Source organism: Phascolarctos cinereus, unplaced genomic scaffold (genome assembly GCF_003287225.1).
Source record: "Phascolarctos cinereus isolate Bilbo 61053 unplaced genomic scaffold, phaCin_HiC Scaffold_6;HRSCAF=336, whole genome shotgun sequence".
NCBI classification, from domain to species: Eukaryota; Metazoa; Chordata; class Mammalia; order Diprotodontia; family Phascolarctidae; genus Phascolarctos; species Phascolarctos cinereus.
Window position 1 is genome coordinate 703,062 of NW_027556069.1, and position 6,763 is coordinate 709,824.

Sequence of the window (6,763 nt, forward strand, 5' to 3'; positions counted from 1 at the left end):
AATATATATATATAATATAAATAATATAGTAATATATATTATTATTTGTGTGTAATGTCTCATGTCTTTCAAAATGTTTTAAAATGTATTTATTCTTTGACCATTATAACAACTATAGTAAGGTGGATAGGACAGAAATTTTTATTCCCACTTGACAGATGAAGAAACTGAGGTTTAGATTGGTTATGAAACCTGGCTAAGATGTCAGCTACTTGTTGACCGAGCCAGAATTCAGGGTTAGGAAGGATGTTAACAAGGAGGAAGAGCTGTGTGAACTAAGGTCAAGCAAGGCATGAAAGCCCGATTCTGATTCCTCATCCAGTGGAGACTCTTTCCAGAACATCATACAGATAAGATCTAGAGGTAACTGAGAAAACTAAAGCAACTCCTCTATCTTGCCCTGACCCTGCATTTGCTTCCTTTCTGCTGTAGCAGTATCTGGAGCAGTCCCATCTATTAGGGCTGGGTTATAAGAAACAGCTAATCTAAACAAAAACCTTTGCCCTTATATATCCCTTATTCCTTCCTCTAATTCCCTAGTAACAAGCTCTGACCAATCAAGAGGTACCCCATAAACAATTTAGCTGCCCCTGCCCCAGCTAATTAAAACCTATAATCCTTGTTCTTTTTTCCTTTGGGGAGTCTCTGCCCCTGTGGGTGGGGCTCTGTTGCCGGCAAACTCAATAAACTCTCCTTGGTTCCCAAATTTCTGGTTCTGGTTAGTTCTGGCACCAACAGTTTTACCCCTAGGTCTCTTTAGAAATGGAAGAAAAAAACCTGTCAATTGCTTCTAAGGTAGCTCTACTAGAACATTATATCTACTGTAGAGCAAAAGAACAAAAGAAAGAATTTTCTGGGTTGTTTTTATTTTTCTGTTTGTTTTTAGTCTAGTCACATCATTCCACAAACCTGGATTAAGTGGCTTCTATGTCCAGAAATCTGGGTCATCATGTCATGAATTTAAAGCTTACTGGTCATCTTGTCAAACCCATTTTACAAATACAGGAAATTAGGCCTACAGTTCAATGATTTACCCCAGATCACATAGGTAGCTCTTGATAGAGTCAGGATTTCGAAGTGGATACACTGTTGGAGGTCAGAGGAGATCAGCTCTTCAGTAAACTCTCATTAGGCCCAAGTATAGGAATCTCCCCCTTTTTGAAGTTCCCAGATCACTTGTATTTGGGTAAGGTGTAGTGGATGCAGCACTGGGCCAGCAGTCAGGAAGACCTCGGTTGAAATTCAACCTCAGACACTTACTAGCTGTGTGACCTTGAGCAAGTCATTTAATATTTGTATGCCTCAGTTTCCTTAATGGGAGAATGGGGATAATAATAGCACTTACCTCTAAGGGTTGTTGTATCAAAGGAGATATCTGTATGGTGCTTAACACAGTGTTGTGTTTAGCACAATTGTAGGCACTTCAGAAATTTGTGTGTCGTCTCCCCCCGGCCAGCCACAATCTTCTGTTCATATAGAAAGTTAGCTGGAAGGAAATTGTACATCAACTAATCCAGACAGGTGTAGTGACTTATTCCTGGTGATATTGCTAGGAAGTGATTGTACAGTAGACTGGAACCCATGGATTTCAAATTCAGAGGTTTTCCTACTATCCCTGGCCAGTCTCCTGCCATGTGTTAGCTAGTTCTGTTTCATATGTGGTATCTTCATTTCCCCATCAATCAATCAATTAATTTAGCATTTGTTAAGCATCTGTCCTGCTCCTGTCTGGAGACGATGGGGGTACAAAGCCAAAAGTGAAACCCCAGCCTTCTAGGGGCTTTCATTCTAATGGGGGAAACAACTTGGACATGAACTGGTCTATATGAAATACAACAAAATCAAGGCAGGTGGGGGATGGATCTTCTGGTATGGTTCATGGACCTCAATCTGAATATTTTAGCACCCTGACTACCACCTTTTTCACAACCAGAGCCAGAGCTGGAAAGTGTTGTAACATACACAAAATTTGTCTTTTTCCATATATATAGTGAGGGAGGAGGAAGGAAGGAAGGAAGGAAGGAAGGAAGGAAGGAAGGAAGGAAGGAAGGAAGGAAGGAAGGAAGGAAGGAAGGAAGAAGGGTGCAAATAAGCATATATAAATCACCTATTATATGCCAGGCACTGCACAAAATAGCTTTACAGCTATTACCTCATCTGATCCTCACGAGAACCCTAGGAGGTAGGTACTATTATTATCCCCATTTTACAGTTGAGGAAATTGAGGCAGACAGCCATTCAGTGACTTATCCATGTTCACACAGCTAGTTAAGTGTCTGAGGCCAGATTTGTACTCAGGTCTTCCTGACTCCAGATCCACTGGGCCACTTAGCTGATACTAAATTGCCCAAAGTTACTGACAAGCAGTATCACCCCAAAGTCCCAAGAATAGTGGCTCCTAGACCACATGCCCTGCTTCCAGTCCAGTCCCCATAGCCACTATCCAGAGGAACAACCCCTGTGCAGGGGTCTGCCATCACAGCTATAACTACCACTACCACCTGTGAGCAGGTAAGCCCAAGATGCCTCAGAAGAGGGGAGCCACCCTTGCAGAGGTGCAACCTCTGAGGCTGCTGAAGGCCCAGCTTCCTTAGTAGCCACAGGTACTAAAGAACCAGAAAGCCAAGTTCTCACCGAAGTCTTTGGCACCATCAAACGGTTTTATCAATTGAAATGACACTACAAAAGATGCATTTCCAAGCTTTTCCATTTATTTGACTTGCATCTGAAACTTCCTGATGTATTGTCTCCTTTTTAGAAAGCAAACTCCTTGAAAGCAGAAACTGCCTTCACTTTCTATTTGCATCCCAGCACTTAGCACCATGCTTCACATAGAGTAAGCACCCGACAAATGCTCATTCATTCATCCATGTCCCAGATTCATTCAAGTCCCAGCTGTGTTGGGTAGGAATAGAGCTTCCCTTTGCCTACTAACTCATAACTAACAAGTGATCACCTAATCCATGCTCACATAAGGCCAGTCTTGCTCCCAATCAAAGAGTTCCCAGGATTTTAGAATTGAGAGGGACCCTAGAAATCCAACCCTCATTTTATAAATGAAGAAACTGAGTCCAGAGAAATAACTTGCTTAAGATCACATAACTAGTTACATGCTTATTAACTTGCCTTAGGTGCCTCTGGACAAGTGACTTAACCCCACAGAGTCCGTTTCCTCATCTACAAATGGGGATAATAGGGCTATCGGGAGCATTGAATGCATTGAACTATGTAAAGTGCTTTGCAAACTTTCCAACCCTTTACAATTTTGCTCTATCAGAAGTAGTAGCAGCAGCAGCCACAGTGACAGCAAGGCCAAGAACAAAACTGCAGATTTCTTAAATCCCAGTCTAACACTCTCCTCCATGGAGAGACCCCATGGCTGACCATGGGCACATCAGAAAAGACTGGAAGAAATCAAACCTATTCTCACTATCTTAAAAAGAACTGAAAATCTGATTCAAAAGGCAAACAGACCTTAATAGGAAGAAACCTCTTATCAAATAAACTGCCAAAGAGGAGTCAGCAGGATGTCACCAAAGGCCAATAGCAAGTGGCTTATAAATTTAGCTGTTTTAAAAGGGAATACCCAGATTAGAGATAATAGTTCTAGACCAAATATAAGGCAGAAGCCAGCTTTTCCTATGACTCTGCTTTTAAAAAGCAGGAAGTCACTTTCTTCCTTTGTTAACTAGGTCCTTTTCATCTGGAAATCTATAATTTATGACAAGTGTCAGATCAATTTTTGCATCCTGTGACTTCTCCTGAGTATTAATCTTATCCACATCTCATTGAAATGAATAATTTGAAGTCAATAAATAATAAATAAAATGTATATTCTGAATAATGTATAATTTGAAGGTGTGATTTTAAAAGGGTTGTTGCATATTTTTTTTTCCCATCAGATATTTTTTCTGTACTGGGATTAAATTTGTTTTCTTTGGACCACATCTCCATTTCATTCTCCCTCCCTCCCACCCTCCCCCAACTGTTTAAGGAACTTTTATTAAAGGAAGAATTTTATAATCCAAATTACATTTCCTTGCTCAGCTATCAATTCTGTTATCTAAAACAGTGGTGATATTCTGAGCTTTTCCACAATAAAGAATTATAAAATTAAAGAAAGGAATGCTTTAAATTTTTGTACTGTGCTGAAAATCACTTCCCCCAAAACATTTGTTTTTATATTTTACTATTTTGGGGGGGTATTTTTTTTGTTTGTTTGCTTTTTGGGTTTTGGGGAGTTTTTTTGCTTTTAAATCAATAAGTAATCTAGGACTAGCATTAAGTTTGCTAGACCTGGCATTTGCTTGTACATCAAGTTCAAAGTTTCCTTTACATTTTTTCTTTATTTCATGTTTTGCCATGGTTTTTTTTTTCACAATATTTAAGTTTTTGGATGTTTGGACAATTTTCTTCAGATGAAGCTGGGGTTCCATTTCTCATCCCTCATCTTTTCTTTTAAACAGTGGGCACGTCGGAAGCACTGTTCACCGCTTTCTGGGCAGCCTCTTTCGCCTGGTGAGCTTGCAGCACTGCTACGGCTTCATCGACCTTAGAGCGCAGAGACTCAGGAGACTCCAGCATGTGAAGAAGCTCCGAGTTGTCGATTTCTAGCAACATGCCAGTGATTTTCCCAGCCAGAGTAGGGTGCATGGCCTGAATGAGTGGAAACAGGCGTTCACCCAGCATCTGCTTCTGCTCTTGCGGAGGGGCAGATGCCAACATAGAAGCAGTTAAAGGTTCCTGACCTTGCACATGAACGGCGGGCTGCTGCACGGTGACCTGCGGTTGAGCATTAAGATGCTGTTGAGGATTGCGAACACCGGCAGCGTACTTATACTGTGGAACCGAGCGGACAGCAGGGGAACCTGCGGCAGCTGCCCCCGCTAGACGTGGACCCAAGGTCTGAGCCGTAGTGTTTGCCACACGTGTGGACACCACTCTCGGCACCTGTGAAGAAGCTGGTCTCATGGTACTGAATGGTGGCCTGGGAGCCGCTGGGCGGATAGCACCGGGCATGTTCTGGAATGGATGAGGTCTGGCGCCCTGAGCGGTCCAGCGAAGACTTGGTCTGAGAGGAGCGATTTGGCTAGCAGGATAGTAGGCAGCACGGTTCTGAGTCTGAGGAATAGCTGCCATGAAGTAACCTGAAGGAGGCTGATAAGGGTTGATCACAGGGTTGGGCACAGCTCTGACACTGGCCATTCTCTGCATGTACTGGTTTGTGAGGTGAGCCTGTCGCTCCTCTTTGCGCTGGGCTAAAGCTATATACAAGGGCTTGGTGGCCACAATCCTGCCATTCATTTCAGTGACGGCTTTGGTGGCTTCCTCCGGCGAAGAGAAACACACGAAGCCAAAGCCTTTGCTGCGGCCCCCTTCCATCATCACCTTTGCACTGGTGATTGTACCAAATGGGGAGAACTCCTTCCGCAGACGCTCGTCATCGATCCCATCATCGAGATTTTTCACATACAGGTTCACCCCCTGGTACCTAGTGATCCTGTCCTGCTTCATCTGTTCAAATTTGCGCTTGAGTTCAGTCTGGCGCTCCACTTTCTTCTGAGCCCGGCCCACATAGATTTTTTTCCCATTCAGTTCTTTCCCATTCATCTCATCTACAGCCTTTTGGGCATCTTCATGCCTCTCAAAGTTCACAAAGCCAAACCCTTTGGAGGTGCCACTTTCATCAGTCATTACCTTGACACTCAAAGCGGGTCCAAACTTACCAAAAAGCCTCTTTAGTCTCAGATCGTCCATGTCCTCGCCAAAATTCTTGATGTAAACGTTGGTGAATTCTTTGGCTCTGGCCCCGAGCTCCGCCTCTCTCTCTTTTCGGGATTTGAAGCGCCCCACGAAGACCTTGCGGTCATTGAGCAGCATCCCATTCATTTTGTCAATGGCCCTCTCGGCAGCCTCTCGGGTCTCAAAGTGTACAAATCCATAGCCCTTGGACCCATTTTCATCACATACCACCTTGCAGGAGAGGATGTTGCCGAAGGCAGAGAAGGTATCGAACAAAGCCTTGTTGTCGATGGACTTGTCCAGGTTTTTGATGAAGATGTTGCCCACACCGCTTTTGCGGAGGGAGGGGTCCCTCTGGGACCACATGATGCGCACTGGCTTGCCCTTGATGACATCGAAATTCATGGTCTCCAGGGCTCGCTCGGCGTCGGCCGGCTGCTGGAAGTTGACATAGGCGTAGCCCAGGGAGCGCCGGGTGATCATGTCCCTGCAAACGCGGATGGAGAGGATGGGCCCGGCTGGGCTGAACTTCTCGTACAGCATAGCCTCGCTCACCTCGGGGTGCAGGTCCCCCACGTATAGCGAGGCCGTAGGGTAGCTGGGGGCGCTGGGATGCATCTCGCTGCCGCCGCCGCCTCCCGATGAGGAGGAAGGAGGAGGAAGAAGAGGAGGAGGAGGAGGAGGAAGAAGAAGAGGAGGAGGAGGAAGACAAGGGCCACAGGCTGCTGCCGCCGCCGCCGCCGCCGCCGCCTCCGCCTCCGCGAGCTTTCCGGCAAGAGGAAAGGAACGGGTGGGGGGGCCGCAGTCTGGAGCCGGGGTGGGGGCTGGGCGGGGGGAGGGGAGGGGAGAGAGGGCGAGCGCGGAGGGACAAAAATCTACCAGAATCGGAATCGAAAACGGCTCCACGGCGGCGCAGCAGAGGGGGCGGCGGCAGAGGGGGCGGCGGCAGGGGCGGCGACAGGGCCAGGGGCGGCTCGCTCGCTCCTCCGCTAGCTCCCTGCGCTGGGGGCAGGGGCGCTGC

The 6,763-nt window shown here is 45.9% G+C and overlaps 1 pseudogene; it reads right to left on the reverse strand.

Moving 5' to 3' along the window:
• Positions 1–4,326: 4,326 nt before the first annotated feature.
• Positions 4,327–6,526, reverse strand: LOC110202240 (polyadenylate-binding protein 1 pseudogene; annotated as a pseudogene).
• Between the last annotated feature and the right edge of the window lie 237 nt (positions 6,527–6,763).